The following is a 16,881-nucleotide window of genomic DNA, read 5'->3' as shown; positions in this document are numbered from 1 at the left end:
CATTTTTGTTATATTTTGTCTTGGTTTTTGCTGCTTTTTTGTCTGAATTTTGTCATTCGTCTCATGTTTTTGTCGTTTTGTGTTTCCTTTTGTATCACTTGTGTTTTTTTCTTATTTTTGTCATTTTGTGTTTTGCTTTTGTTCATTGTTTTGTGTATCGTTTTTGTCGTTCTGTGTTTTTTTTTTTGTCTCCCTTGGGTTCTTTGTCCATTTTTTGTCATTTTGTTTCTTGCTTTTGTCATTTTTAGTCTCATTTGTGTAATTTTTTGTTTTCTTTTTGTCATTTGTCCATTTTTCTGTTCCTTTGTAACTTTTTGTCTCATTTGTTTTCTCTTTTTTGTTTTGTTTCATGTCTTTTGTCTCATTTTTGTCTTTTTTGTCATTTAGAGTCTCATTTTTGTCATTTTGCATCTCATTTTTGTAATATTTTGTCTTGTTTTTGTTGTTTTTTGTCTTTTTTTGTCTCACTTTTTTCATTTCGATTTGAAACTGAATTTATTTTTCTTAAGCAGATGTATGAGCAGCGCTGCCACACAGAAAAACCCCAACCTCTGTCCAACGTCACCTATTAAATCTTTACTATCTACACAGGCCAGCGCAGGAGGCAGCACAGAGGATTTTTTTGAATTTTTTTTTTCCTGTACGATGGCAACAAAGAAAGTGTGGAAGATGAATAGTGCTGGACGTCCTCGTAGCTGTAAATAATGGTGAAGGCTTGTTTAACTCTGCACAGACTACAGCATGGGTACAGTTTACGACAGCTCAGACTCACTAAATTGAGTTCATGTCAAATCAAGTTAAGTTTATTTATACAGCACGTTTAACCAAAGTGTTGCGCGAGTTAACAGATACGACGACAAAAATAAGAGCGAAAAGCAACCAACTGGTGAAAGAGAATATGATAGTATAAACTATTAAAACATGACGCACTGGGACAACAAATTCTAAGAGAAAATAAATATAAAAAAGTAAAATTAAGACCTGTCTGTGTAGTTTCTCATTCATCCAAGTCATGGTTATCCAGAGTTATTTAAATCAATCCAACTGGACTTTAAGAAGGTTCCTTGAAGACGTTTCACCTCTCATCCAAGAGGCTTCTTCAGTTCTGGTGGTGGTTGATGTTGCCTCAGCTTATAACCTCTGTGAGGTGTGGTCAGTGTTATTCACATTCTGACGACCATTGCCAAGGCCCACCTGGCTCCTCAACGATGGTCGCTGGGAGCCATACGAGGGCTCGGTGAAACTCGCATTTCAACGACCCCCTTTGTCACTCCCTTCAGCTTTCCTTGTGCAATCTGCCCAGAGCAAACTTTGCGTCGTGCCCAAAGATTATTAGGCTCATGTCATACAGTGTAGCAAGCTGTGAACTTCCTGTTAAAATCCCACAGTGTGTAGAGGCCTCTAGCGGAACACCGCTGTATTTGTCTGTGTAGATTCTCAGTCGACAAGGTCATGGTGATGGTAGGACCTTCAGTAGATATCTATCTATCCATCCATCCATCCATCCATCTATCCATCCATCCATCCATCCATCCATCCATCCATCCATCCATCCATCCATCCATCCATCCATCCATCCATCCATCCATCCATCCATCCATCCATCCATCCTCCTCTTGTAGATCCTTTAGACATTTCACCTTCATCCAAGAGGCTTCTTTACAGAATTTATCATCCCTCCAGGTCACATGACTAATTGCCCATTAATGATCAGGACTCACCTGTCTCCAGGTGTGAATTCTTGTGAAACCAGGTGCTGTTCTGCAGGTTGTAAACATCCCTGCAGAACAGACTATCCTGTAATATCAAAAGCTTTTATACTCAATATGACTTTTAAACTGTCAAAGATCTGTTTAAAATTACTTAAAATTGTCCTAATTGACTCAAATTTTATCTAAAATGACAAAAAGTGTCTAAGATTTCTCTAAAATGACTTAAAAATTGTCCATAATTACTTAAAAGTGGTCCACAATGACCCAAGTTGCAAATCTTTTCCATATATAGAAAGTAGCGGTATAACACTGAAGGAAAGAAGGAACCAATAAGCAAAATAGAAGTTTGCACTCTCAACTTCTAAAATTTGTCCAGAACGGCTTAAAATTTTCTCAATTGACTCGAAACTTATCCAAAATGACCAAAAATTCCTGACAAATGCTTCCATGCTCATGTTTTATGAGTATTTCTACCACGTTCAGAATCTTTCAATCAGAATTTTTCCAACAACTCGTGTAAGACTGGACAGCAGAATGAAAACTGAACATAAAGTGATTCAAAAGTAGGATTTTCTTGTTTCCTCAAAGTAAAAATTCACTCTTGCTTATTATTTAATTCACATTTTCAGCTCCACAGCTCCTCCACTTTCCCATCACAGATCCATGCAGCAGCTAAAGTGGAGGTTTGCCAAATAAGTAAGCGATTCCCCCTATAAGTGGTTTACAAACATGTGTGTGAAACAGGAGTTCAGTGTGATCCGGAGGAAGTGATTGATTCTCCATCAGGACCAGATAGAAAAGCTTCTCTCCGAGCAGATCGGCCCTCTGGGAACGATCTCCTGAGCTGGGCCTCTGTTCAGCCTCAGCTGTCGGATGGCAGCCGGCCAAACGTAATGTTTACTCTGACACGCACAACTGCTCCGTACGTAGTTCACGGCGAATTAACAACCCCGAGTGCTGGGGATCTCGTGCTCGGCTGTGATTTTAGCGAGACAGGTGCTGAGTGCAGCAGTGAGAAACTGGGAGGCGGTGGGACCCCAGAGTGGCCGTCAGGCTTTACGTTGGGTTTGAAATTTAAACACAGACAGTCAGCCACCGTGGTGGTTATCAGGCCCTGGTGGATATGTTTTACAGCTGAGCTCTGCTCTGTCAGCCTCAGTAAAATCTCACACGGTGTCTCACCAAAACTGAAACGTCTCCTGGCAGCATAAAGAAGTCTGGCAGTAGAGTGAAGAGCCGCGCACGGAAGAAAACCTGCTTATCAAGTCATTCTTGGTAATAATTAAGTCCTTCAAATTATATTTTTTAAAACATGCATGCAGCTTTACAGGCTGTAGTTTGCTTACATGTTCAGCAGCTTCCTTTCATGTTTCAGCAAAATAGCATTACTTATTTGAAGCCTCATTCATATTGCAGCTTCCAAACATCTCTGCAGAACAGAACTGACTGAAATATCAAAAGGTTTTGTACTTAAGAGTCATACAAATGACATAAACTATTGTCTAAAATGACTGAGAAGTGTCCAAATTGACTCAAAACTTGTCCAAAACGACAAGAAAATCCACTAAATTCCTCAAAAATGCTTTCATGCTCAGGTTTTATGAGTATTTCTACCATATTCAGCATCTTACTTTCATGTTTCAGCTAAATAACATTTGTTAATTTAAAACCTGATTCATATTGAAGGTTGCAAACATCTCTGCAGAAAAAATATTGCTAAAGAGTTGTACAAATGACCCATAAACTGTCAGAGATTAGTCTAAAATGACTTAATGTTGTCCAAACTGACTCAAAACTTGTCAAAAATGACAACAAATGTCAAAGATTTGTCTAAAATGACTTCAAATTGTCCATAATTACTTTAAAATGGTCCAGAAAGTTGTCCAAATGAACTCAAAACTTCTCCAAAATGACAAAATTACTTAAAAATGCTTCCATGCTCATATAAATCATGCATTTCTAGCATGTTCAGGATCTTACGCTCATGTTTCAGCAAAATAAGATTCAGATTGCAGCTTGCAAATGTCTCTGCAGAACAGAATTGTCTGAAATATCAAAAGGTTTTGTACTGTATGACTCAAGCTAGGTTTGTCTAAAATGACTCCAAACATATGTAAAATGACAAAAAAATGTCCAAGATTTGTCTAAAATTACTGAAAATTGTCCATAATTAATTAAAAATGGTCTAAAATGACATGCATAAAAAGCAGCTTAAAGCACTTAAGGAAAGAGGAACCTAAAAACATAAAAACATAATTTTGCACTCTCCACCTCTATCTAAGATTTGACTCGAAAGTTATCCAGAACAACAAGAAAAAAATCCCCCAAGTTACTTAAAAATGCTTCCATGCTGATGTTAAACAAGCTTTTCTACTATTGACTATAAAAATATATATAAAAAATGGGTTTAAAATTGCTTAAAATTGTCCATAATTACTTAAAAATGGTCCAAAATGACTGTTAACGTTCACAAAAAGCAGCTATAAAAAGCAGATGAAAAGGAGGACCCAAAAGCAGAATGTAACTTTAAACTCTCGACTTCTAAGATTCGTCCAAACTGACTCAAAACTTCTCCAAAAAAAATGCATTAGAAAAGCTTCCATGCTGATGTTTTCTGAGTATTTCTACCATGTTCAGCATCTTCCTTTCATGTTCCTGCAGCTGACATTGCTCATTTAAAGCCTGACTCATACTGCAGCTTGCAGATATCTCTGCAGAACACACTGGCTTGAAATATCAAAAGGTTCAGTACTTTGTGGTGCTGCAGCTGCAGCGATGCTGGATCTCTGAGTGTGTTTTCTGTCGCAGCCGCCTGAAAGCTCATGAAAGAGGAAACAGCAACAGGAGATCTGTGGCTCTCTGCAGGTTTTTGTTTTCTCTGCTCGTGTACTTTGAGTTTAGTTCATTTTATATATATATATGAGGAAACGTTTCAGTCCTGAGAGAGACGAAACCTAATCTGTGAGATCCCAGGCTGCAGCAGCATCTCCTGATCTCCTGATCTTCTCCTGTATCTGTCAGCAGGACCAAGCGTTGGGTCGGAGGTTCAGGTCTCCAGAGACGCGTTCACCACTTAACCTGCACCTGAGCGCCTCATTAAACATCCAGCTGCACGAGTGGAAAAAGGAGCGTTTGGAGGGTTTTCTTTCAGGAAAGGAAAAGACGCATTAAAGGGAAGCAGCTCCTGTGATGTGGGGAGTTCAGGTGAGGTCGGTGCTGCAGGGTCTGGCTTTCGTCTCCGTTCGCTTCCAGAAGCAAGTGGAGATGCACATCCTGGGCCTCTTTTATTCTGTCTCCTGAAAAGTGTGATTCTGTGAAATTAAACTGCATGTACGCTCAGAAAGAAATGCAGTTTTAACTCAACTTAACTTATTATTACTGCACAACACTGCCCAGAATATATGAGCTTGTTTTTGTGCTTCGTTTTTGTCATTTTGTGTCTCTTTTGTGTCTGTTTTTGTTTTCACTCTTGTTTGTTTCATTTTGTGTCTGATTTTTGAAGTTTTCTTCCTTGCTTGTGTCTCATTTCTTTCATTTTGTGCCTCATTTATGTTCTTTTGCGTCTTGTTTTTTCCGTTTTGTCTCACCTGTGGTGTTTTGTGTCTTGTTTTTGTCACTTTGTGTCCAGTTTGTGGTGTTTTGTTGCGAATTTTTCATTCACTTCAATCAACCGTTAATGGTCATTTCCATTTTTGACACCAAAAAGCATGACATTTTACATTTTTTAACCATATTTTAGGAGAAACCATACACTACTGCTAGAACTTGGCTTCTGTGCAGCAACTTGACCACAGTAATGAGGGATCAAGTGCCTTGCTCAGGGGCACACCTGCAGCAGGACATGCTTTGGCTGGTCTGAGCGCCTCTATCAGGGCTCGGTGTTGTTGGACGAAGCCTCCGACTCTCTGCAGCTGTCTGAGCTGGCAGCCTGAAGCCACCGGGGCCTGGCAGCCTCCAGCGCTGTCAGACCAAGTCAGTAACGATCTGCTGGAAGCCGTTCAACTACCCGAAGCCATCAGTCAGCCAGACAAAGGCCCGCCCACAGCATGGTCCGGACCCAGAAAGCAGCCATTCATCGCTGTGGAGAAGCCGGGGCAGCGGCCAAAGCTTTCACGGACGGAGAAAAGGGGGATCTGTAACCAAACCGTGCTCAATTAAGGCCCTAATTCGCCAGGGGAGATAAGGGGTAATCAATCATCCGTGGCTGCTCCGTGTGCAAACAGCGTCCGGACGTGTCGGTTCGGCAGCCAAAGTCAGCTGACCGTGAAACAAAGGTGTGAGTTCAGTTCTGTCAGACGCTTTCAGAGCCGCCGGGTCAGAAATCAGGTCTGCAGAACAACGGAGCTCTGTGCTGCAGTCGGCTTATCTTCATTCAGTGTTCACTCTGACGTCCTCTGAACATCAGACCATAATCTAGCTGAGATGTGTTTGTTTATGCAGCAGCTCCACCTCTGCAAAGCTTCAAGATAGAGCTAGATGATGTAGTTCTGATCCGAAAAAAATCAGAGCAATCTATAACTGCCCTACATGGGTCTAACTCTCTGGGAAAAAGTCTTCAAGTTCAAGAACTACAGATCTTTTATTGCTTCTGCACAATTTCTGTTTGTCCTAAACTAGTTTCAGAAATTTTCTTAATTCCATCATTAGTGGTGCAATAATATGGTGTGTCCTGTATGACTCAATTTCTCATAAAGATGCAAACAATTGGAGGAAACAACACATCACTTTTGTGAATTGTGGTTTACTATGTTCTTCTTTTCTTCTTCTTTGTGATGGATGTTAACATCACATTTTACACTTCACCACTCCTCCCTGATCGCAAACACTTCTGTTTGGATCTCTGATACCAAGGTTTCATTCATTGTTTGCTTTGTTTGTTCACTAGAGATCCGCCTTTCTGCGGCCTAGTTAATCTAAGATATGAATACCAAATGTCACATCAATATTCTGTTCTGCCCTCTGTGAATTAAGGTCATCTCACCAACTTTCAGCTTAAAAATGAAGCCCAACAACTGCAGTTTGTCAAATGTCCACTTGAGGCTGCTTCCAAAAGACCTCCACGGTAAAATATTTAACTTTACAGCAGAAATAAACAATTTTACAGCCTGGTACATGAACAGTTTTGGTCTCTATAGCTTATTTCCCCCTTCATGACAACTGTACAGGTGGTGAATTGTATTGAGGCTCAAAGTTCCACATAATTAAGTGTTTGGCTGCTCATCTTTTGATCAACTGGAACAGAAACAATCACATTCAGCTTCAAAAACTGCTCCTAAGGAACACTATGGTTGACTTTTTGGTGTTTTTTAAAATGTATAATCTGTATGATTTTGAGTTAACATCATGAGTGACATCATCTTCTGCAGGACTCTTTGTTCTTCTTGCCACTGAAGATAGTTCTGCAGTCAAATTGATACAGTTATGGACAGAAAGTTTCATTGACTTGTAACCGGCAGACCAGTCTAAAATCTTCATTCTAGCCTGATTGAACCATTTCTTTACCACGTCTGATGTGTGTTTGTGCTCACTGTCTTGTTGGAACATCCAACTGTGTCCAAGATCAACCTTCTGCTGCTGATGGGTTTAGGTTTTCTTGAAGAATGTGGAAGTAATCTTCATTCTTAATTATTCAATTTACTTTGTGTAAAGCACTCAGAGCATGATACTGCCACCACCATGCTTGATGGTAACTTTGTTGTTCTTGGGGTTAAAGGCCTCACCTTCTCTCCTCCAAACATATTTCTGCTCAGTTTTTCTTCCATCTGACCACAGAACTTTCCTCCAGAAACCTTTTCTTTGTCCATGTGATCAGTGGAGCTTTAAGGTTCTGCTTCTAGAAGAAGAACTTCCTTCTTCATGGATCCTCTCAGCTCATGTTGATGTAAAACCCTGTGGACACTGACAGCTGTGTTCCAGCAGCTTCTCATTCGTTCAGACCTGATTTTTGATGGTTGACTCTTGACCATCCTGACCAATCGTCTCTCAGCAGCAGGTGATAGTTTGTGTTTTCTTCCTGATGGTGGCAGTAACACAACTGGACCATGAACTTTAGACTGGCAAAACAGATGATTTTAGGATCTGAAGCTGCTTTGAAATGGCTCCAAGTGACTTTTTGACTTGTTTAAGTCAATGTTTTGCTTTTTCACATCTTTGCTTAGCTTCTTAGACCTTCCCACTGTAGTGTTTGAGTCTAATGAGTTGATCAAATGGGTTCTATTTAAACTGGCAAAGAGGAGTCACCAGCTGTAGTCAATCGTTATCACTCACGAGAAGTTAATAGGTCATGAAACTAAGAAAATTTGATTTACACAATTTACTGCATCACCAAAATTGATAATTCAAGTTGCTGTATGTATATTTTTGACCATGCAAATTTTTTCATATTTCCAGAAGGCCTTTAATAAATCTATAAAAGAACCAAAATGCAGCATTGTTTTTTGTGATAAAGAGTAGGGTTATAGCAGTCACTGGAAACTCAAGACTGCCACAACGTGCATGGTCTTTACATGTGGATGTGAGCTTTTGTTCATGACTGTAGTTGAATGTCCATCTCTATTTAGACAGCTGACTGGCTGTGAGTAAATAACATGTTTTTAGATAATCTGCATCTCTTCTTTGCTGCAGTTTGACTGTTTTTCCCTGTTATTCCTGGTTGCCATCACTTCTCATGCACAGGTTCTCCTGTTCTCCAGTGTGTTATTTCTGCAGCACACGGGGGTTTTCCTGGGAAAGAAGCTGAGAGAGAACCAGACGCTGCACATTTAGACCACAAAGCTTTGCCGAGCTGAATCACCGCTAGCACAAACGGACCTGTATTTATAGAAAACTGTCGAGGATTATTACTTTCGCTGTTTCAAAGTTGAAAAAGCCACAGCGTTGGTTGGCAGAGTTTCCATCCCAGCAGACGCGCTGTAGCTGAGTGTTTTCAGTGAGTCACTAGCAGTTGCTCGCCTTTCCACTGCAGCCGGCTGGTGAAAATATAAGTGTTGTCTGTCAGTAGGCAGAAATCTGTGAATCATCGTCAGTCTGACACTTCACTGAACTCTGAAGAGTTTGTTTCCAGCAAAGACTCACTCAAATAGACAAATAACCACATAAACAGACTTATAGACCAAACAAAAAGACAAATACTGAAGCAAAGGAAACAGAAAATAGAGCAGCTGTCAAATCAGTAACATCTGGATGAACCACTGAGCAAAATCTCTTCCATCAGCTACCATATTCTCCTCCTAAAAAAATGTATTCTGTATTTTAGCAAATTTTAAATGTAATAACACCTGAAATTACTTAATAAATATTAAAAATTAAAACCATTTTTAAAATCCTTTAAACCTTTCTCATTATAGTTTTTTTTTTTCAAAAACAGCAAATATTTGTAAAATGATGATGGCTTAGAAGCATTTCATTAGGATTGTTATTGTGATTAATGTAATTACATTTTTAATTTTATTTATTTTATTAGCATTAACAGTATGTTTTTTCTTTAATATAATGGCAGATATTTGTTGAATTATGATTATTTAGAGGCATTTAATTGTGATAAAATAATTAAATTTTACAGTCAAGAAAGATTCACTTTTTAAACCTTTTTCCTTTTTGTCTTTTACATTTTTTAGCACTAACCATAGGATTTTTTTAAAAACATTTTTTACTTTAAAACAGCAGAAAATGTCTTTCCTCCGCTGAAAAATTGGAAAAATGGCCAGAAGATTGAACTGATTTTACAAAAAAATTGAAGAAAGTTCATTTTTATGGCAGTTTATTGGTTGAAAGCATGAAAAAAATGAAGAAAAATGCTCAATTTCTTGTAATGATTGACATTTTTGCAAAATCCTTTCTATGCTTCTATTCTATCCTTTCTATTTCATTTCATTTTTCTTGTTAGAACAACAACTCATTATTGTACAAAATCTGTGGCTCTTGTTTGATTATTTCCAGTGATTTCTGTCCACTCAGAGCATCAAGAAAAGGCTCTTTAGTCACTATTGGCATCGCTGGTTTATATAATTAGAAGATTAAGATGAGACTTGGTGAAAGTAGCTTCCGTTCTGCTATTATCTGTTCAGTGGAATCAGTTTGTAAGAAAAACACTCGTTTAGTGTGAAAATCGGAGTGAGACGAATGTAAAGACAAACAGGAATCACTGGCGGAGGCCGAAGCCTGCCGAGGAGGTCGGAGCTGCATTCAGGGTCACATTCACACTGATTGGCCCGGAGCAGGAAGTCTTTTCACATCTCCCATCATCCCCTGCTGCTCGCTGCTCCTCGGCCTCCCTCGTTGGCTCGTCAGCCGAGGCTCCAGAGATGACAACTCCTCCAGCAGCTGCCATCTTTTCCCTCGTCTCCTTTCTGTTCACGTCTCTGCTCAGAAAAACAAGATCTTCTGAGGGTGGAAGATCCAGAAGAAGCGAAGCTGCCCGGACAGATGAGAAGCTTTTTGTTTCTCCAGATGCTGCAGTTCACAGTTCGCTACTGGAGCTTCATGTTCTCTCTTCTGGAAGACCAGGAATGTGGAAAAAAATCTGTTTTTTTAGTCTTTTAGTCGGCAGAAGTTACAAGGAGAATCATTAATTTTATGATCTAGTATATACATATAAATATATATTACAGATGTATTTACATATAATGTATGTAGTGTCTCAGAATAACACACACATAAAAACAACCCCAGAAACATTCCAGTTCTTATTTGATTTTTGTTTTCTTGTAATTTCTCATTTTGGACAGAGAGTGGACCAGTGGACTACAATTATGCCCAAAAAAGTCATGCAACTTCTGTTTTTGGTTTTAATTGTGTTTAATTGTTTTCTTTAGCTCTTTTGCTGTTGTTTTTCTTTTATTCTGACAGCATCATGACATCATAATATGAAGCATGGCAGTGGCAGCATCATGATGTGAAGCATGGTGGTGGCAGCATCATGATGTGAAGCATGGTGGTGGCAGCATCATGATGTGAAGCACGGTGGTGGCAGCATCATGATGTGAAGCACGGTGGTGGCAGCATCATGAAGTGAAGCATGGTGGTGGCAGCATCATGATGTGAAGCACGGTGGTGGCAGCATCATGAAGTGAAGCATGGTGGTGGCAGCATCATGATGTGAAGCATGGAGGTGGCAGCATCATGATGTGAAACATGGTGGTGGCAGCATCATGAAGTGAAGCATGGTGGTGGCAGCATCATGAAGTGAAGCATGGAGGTGGCAGCATCATGAAGTGAAGCATGGAGGTGGCAGCATCATGGTGTGAAACACGGTGGTGGCAGCATCATGAAGTGAAGCATGGTGGTGGCAGCATCATGATGTGAAGCATGGTGGTGGCAGCATCATGGTGTGAAACACGGTGGTGGCAGCATCATGATGTGAAGCATGGAGGTGGCAGCATCATGGTGTGAAACACGGTGGTGGCAGCATCATGATGTGAAGCATGGAGGTGGCAGCATCATGGTGTGAAGCATGGTGGTGGCAGCATCATGGTGTGAAGCATGGGGGTTGCATGCCAGAAAAGTGATGACTCCTGCCTCCAGCTCTCCAGATGTGCTGATAAAAGGCCTTCAGTGCACCGACTCCTGCTCCTGTTTGGTTTTTTTTTTCACCTCCGCTAAAATTTTCTGTCCTTCCAGCCTTCAGACGGCCTCTCGGCGTCATTACTCCCAGCTACAGTAATAAGGACTCTGACGTGAACTCTGCCCCCCGACTGACTGGTCGCCATGGAAACTGGCACCAAGCTCATTTTCCTTCAAATTTGGCTTTTGGGTAAAGAGCAACAAGAGCAAAAATGAACAGTTGTATTTGCCGTGGGTGCTGTGAAAACACGTCTTTCATTGGGTGCCAGAGAGCCGCCGAGTCTTTGTCCTCTGTACAAATATGAGTGGCAGCTTCTTTTCTAGCGCTGAGCAAACAGTGCAGGCCTTCGTCATCCTCCTCCTCCTCCTCCTCCTCCTCCTCCTCCTCCTCCTCCTGGAGCTACCGTGGGACTGTAGACACAGGGCAGAAAAAAGAAAAGTAAAACAAGAAGGAACTACTGGCACTGAGATTGATCTGGCTTTAATTAACCGTTGTACAATGATCCACGACTTCTGCCAACCAGCCGGCGTGATTTACGGTCCGCCTGTGGCTGGATGCTGGATGCAGGAGGAGACTTCAGTTGGACTCGATCTGCTTTAAAATGCATTGAAGACTTGAGTTAGAACTGCAGAACTGAACCTGATTTATAAAACAGAAAAACAGACACTTTAAATTCCTTTTTTTCCTTAAAATCAGCTGAATATTTCCTATAAAATTGTTCTTTTTGTGGTGTCAAACTAAAAAATCTGCTTTGTTTTGCATTAATTTGTCTTGTCCATTTATTCATTTTTTATTTTATTTATTTTATTTTGAAGTCCACACTGATCATGCAGAAACCATGAATTGGCCTAAAGGAGAACAGAGTCTGCGTCCAGTGCAGGACCATTATTCTGATGGTACATGTCCACAGGATCCCTTTTTTACAATGTTCCCCATTTATTGTCTATTCAAGTGTTGTGATCCTGCTCTAGCCACTGCTCTTCTTTCTCCTTCCTTCCTTCTCTCTTCTTCTTCCTCTGTTTGTCATCTGTCTCTTTTGTATTTCTCTCCTTCATTCTCCCTCTTGGTCTCCTTCTTCCTCGTCTTCTCTCTGTCTCTGTCTTCCTTTGGCTTCCTCTGTTTGTCATGTCTGTCCCTCTTGTCTCTCTCGTCCCATGTTTCCTCTCTGTCCTTGTCTGGTCCCTCTGGCTTCCTCTGTCTGCACCTGTTGATCTCTGTCTTTCTGTCTGTCTGTCTCACTCACCTGCCTGCTGTCCTGATTAGTTCTGTGAATCAGCTGCACTGATTGGTCCATTGACCTCCCCTGTCTGCAATTACACCTCCACTAATTAAACTCTGTTCATTCACTCTTTCCCTGTTCTACCATAGATCCTGTTTCCCTCATAGACTCAGTTTCTCACATGGACTCTGTTCTCCTACCGGGTTCTCACCAGCCCTGCTTCAGTCTCCAGCCTGTTTTTCCTGCCTTGCCTCCATCTGCCCCTGGATTCCCTCAGCCTGTCAGTTCCCCCATCTTGTGAGTAACCCTCTTTAGCTTAGTGTTGTTAATTCACTTTAGTTTTGTACACTTCCATTTTTGCGCTCTTAGTGTTGGTTTGCAGAGTTGTGAGTAGTTTGGTTTAGTTCTGTCCCCCCAGTTTGGTTCTCCATTTATGTGTTGGTTTAGTTATTTGGTTTAGTAAAACTCTTTCCTTTATTTACTTTTCTGCCAGTTTCTGTGTCTGCGCTTGGGTTTTCCAACTGTAAAACAAACGACAAATACAAGTTTATTTGACTTATTTTTTTTTATTTGAATTAGCAAATTTCATGTTGCAGAAAACATAAATGCTGCTCACTTAATTTTTACAACACAACCTACAAAACACAAGTTTTTCAAAATTTTTTTTTTTTACTAAAAATGATGCATTATCTCTTCACAAAGCCATAAAATCTGATTCAAAGCTCTTTGTAATAAAATGTCAGATTTAAAAGCAGCCCCATTTTTTTTAACTGTTAAATGAGTAAATGAATGATATGTTTGTTTTCTTGCCCTGTGTGCGACCTGCAGTCACTCCTGTGTCTTTGTTGTGTTGTTTTTTACACATCTAGCAACAAAAAGCCTCTTATTGTTCAATGAGCTTTTGTTATTTTGACTCCTTCTTCGTCCGTCTGTCAGCCGGAGGCCTCTTTCTGTCTCTACAAATTCCTGAACTTGCATTGTTTGTCAGCTGATTGAAGTGGTTTCTTCTCGTAGGAATCAGTAAATCACTGCGTAAGCAGGACACCCTCCACAACGTCTCCTCCTCGTGCTGCGCTTGCACAGCTACCGGTCAATACCCTAAAAAGGCGTGAAAACGAGGCGGCATTAGCATATCAAAGATCTGACAGTTCTGAGTGAAGCTACAGGACGAGGAGGAGGTGGGAAAAGCAAGAGTCCAGCAGGCAAAGCTTACTGAGGGTTTTAGCTCCGCTCATCAGCATCACCGGAGGGGATTAGAGGGATACAAGGGCCAGGAGATGGAGATGGGAGCTCCGGTTTCTGCCTCCGGCTCCGATTAAACCCAAATTTTATTGTGAAAGGTCAGAGGTTAGAAGTACAAGGGGTGAAGAAGAGGGTGTTTGAGATGTGGGAAGAATAAAAGAAGATATTTACTTTAATATTACATGAACAAGTCACATCTAGTGGTAAAATTCAGTGCCAATGCAGCAAGAGGGTTTTTTCTTCTTAGTGTAAATCTTTACTTTATTTCCGATGTTCTGTATTTTATTTTAAAAAATTCATAATGAGAGGTTTTTCCATAATAACGTTCTTATCTGGAGCTGAAGTTGATGCAGTAATCTGAAAATACCAAATGTAATTCAGATATTTCAATGTTTACCTTATCTAACTTTTACTATTCCACTATTTGACTTTATTTCCTATTGTTGCAATTTAGATTTTCTTAATTTGAAAAATTTATTCCGAATTAAAATTCTGAATCACATGTTTTAAATGTAATTTCTCAATTTAAGATAATTGTGATAAATGTTTTGATCTTTCATTTTAAACCAAAATCATTTTAAATATTTGTTACAAGATGAAAACAACCTCAAAAAGCTCTAATTTGATTTTTGTTGTTTTATTTGTTTGTTTTTTAATATTTGAGACAGAGTAGAACAGTGGACCAGAAAAACATAAAAATTGTGGTTTAAATTCAAAAGAACAAATAGCCATGTGTGTGAAGCATGGTGGTGGCAGTATCATGATGTGAAGCATGGTGGTGGCAGCATCATGATGTGAAGCATGGTGGTGGCAGCATCATGATGTGAAGCATGGTGGTGGCAGCATCATGATGTGAAGCATGGTGGTGGCAGCATCATGATGTGAAGCATGGTGGTGGCAGCATCATGATGTGAAGCACGGTGGTGGCAGCATCATGATGTGAAGCATGGTGGTGGCAGCATCATGATGTGAAGCATGGAGGTGGCAGCATCATGATGTGAAGCATGGTGGTGGCAGCATCGTGATGTGAAGCATGGTGGTGGCAGCATCATGATGTGAAGCATGGTGGTGGCAGCATCATGATGTGAAGCATGGTGGTGGCAGCATCATGACGTGAAGCATGGTGGTGGCAGCATCATGACGTTAGCCATGGGTCACAAGGCTACCCATAACTGGTGTCACCTTGTGACATCTGTTGTTTTGTTTTTTTTCGAACAAAACCAAATTGCCAAGATTTGAATTATTAATTTTTTACTGCAAATTAAATATTTCAAATACAGTTTGAATTTGAATTTTAGAATTTAATTAGATTTTTTTCAACTTTAAATATTTTTAAAATTAAATTCCAATAATTTATTTTTCTATTTCAACTTGAATTTATTTTAATTTCAAAAATGATTTTGAATCTTAGAAATTTTTTTAGGTTCAAGAACTGTATTAAAATCTGGATTTGATTGTTTTTAGATTGAAACTGTTTTCAAATAATCTTGAAATTGACTAGAATAAATATGAAAGTGAATTCAGTTGCTCCAAAGCATTATTTGGTCGTCGCTGAAAATTCAGCTCACTACATCCAGATCTGATTTTTTTATATTTTTTTTTCTTTAAATTGAAACTATTTTCCAAAACATTTTAAATTGACGCTAATATTCTGAAAATGAATCCAGTCGCTCTTAAACAGATGTTTTTTCTCACTAAAAATTCAGTTTCAGAGTAGTTTCAGGTCTTTTAATTCACATGGAATTCATTGATGTTGGGCTTAATGTAACTGATGCCACCTGCAGTACCAAACAGCATGAATCTGAATTTAAAACAAATGTAATTTCTTAGTTTGAAACTGTAATTGAATGTCATATTTATACTGAATTGTCCCTTTAATAGCCATAGAAATCCTGTTATTATTTACTGTATGTTAAACGTGAAATTTCATTTTAAAATACATTTTCATTTGATACATGTTAAGTTATTGACAATTTTATGGCAGTTGTCCTGTCTAATTTTTAAATTTAGGTGCAAGGCGATACATTTCACCAAATAATCCATATTACTAACCTTTAAATATCTTAAAAAGTGAGATGAAAATAAACACAATTAGGTTAAAAAATTCCATAAAGCTGGCCATTTACGCAGACGACTTTCATTTCAAACATGAGAAAAAGCTCGTTTCTAGCAGACACAGTGAGGTCATGGATTTCAAGTGTGTTTGTAACTTGTTCCATTGAAATTAAATTTGCTACTGACTCACTCCTGTGCAACAGTTCTGCTTAAGTAATACCATTTCCAGAAAAAAAGAAAAGAATCCTCATTGCTCAGTTAAAGAGTGAAACAAGAGAAAACCTGTAGAGAAGCTGAAGGTGAAGCAGCGGCCAGGTGACGTATCTATACGTACAGCATGCAGCCGGACAGGTGTTGTGGTAAAAAGCAGCGCTGACAGACAGAAAGGAGATGAATGTCTGCTGTCAAATCTCTCCCCTGGCTTCTGTCTGCTGTCAATGAGGTGAAGACAACCAGAGAAGAGTCCAACGGTGCAAAAGAGAGGAAAAAAAAAAAGTCTTGTTGGCAGCGGTGCAAGACGTTCTGTATTCCAGCTGTATTCAATAAAAGGCGCAGCGGCATTGATCTGACTGAGGGGAATTTCTCCAAACATCCTGCGGAGCTGAGCGGCCGGCGAGCTGCTCTGATGGAGACTTTCCGGTTTTAAGCACTTAATGAGGAGCTGGGGAGGATTTTAACTTCCAGGTCTCCTGACTTGGAGGCTTTCCTGAAAGTAGGAATGAAAGTAGATGTTTTTTTCCCCCGTCCTTTCTGGCTGATATTCCTAAAATCACCTGCTACTGTTGGCCGCATGCTGCTGTGTTGGATCTGTTGAAAGGTCCATTCATTCATTCTAGTTTTTAAGTTTTATCCAGGTTGCAAAAGTGAGAAAATCCCAAGTCAGCATTTCAAGTCACAGACTTTTAAGTAAAGCAATCTGCATTTTTGTGGATTATTCCAAACAGCAAGGAGCACCAAAAATGATGGTGGGGTTTGTGGAAGGCTCACATGTTGTGGTCGTTCCTCTTCCATGAACATGTAACTGCTGAGACTTACAGTGTCGTGGAAAATTATTGGTCCCCATCTCAAATTCTTATTTTTTTGCACATTTT

This window comes from Amphiprion ocellaris, chromosome 20, assembly GCF_022539595.1.
Source record: "Amphiprion ocellaris isolate individual 3 ecotype Okinawa chromosome 20, ASM2253959v1, whole genome shotgun sequence".
Classification (NCBI taxonomy): Eukaryota; Metazoa; Chordata; class Actinopteri; family Pomacentridae; genus Amphiprion; species Amphiprion ocellaris.
This window is presented reverse-complemented; position numbering follows the sequence as displayed.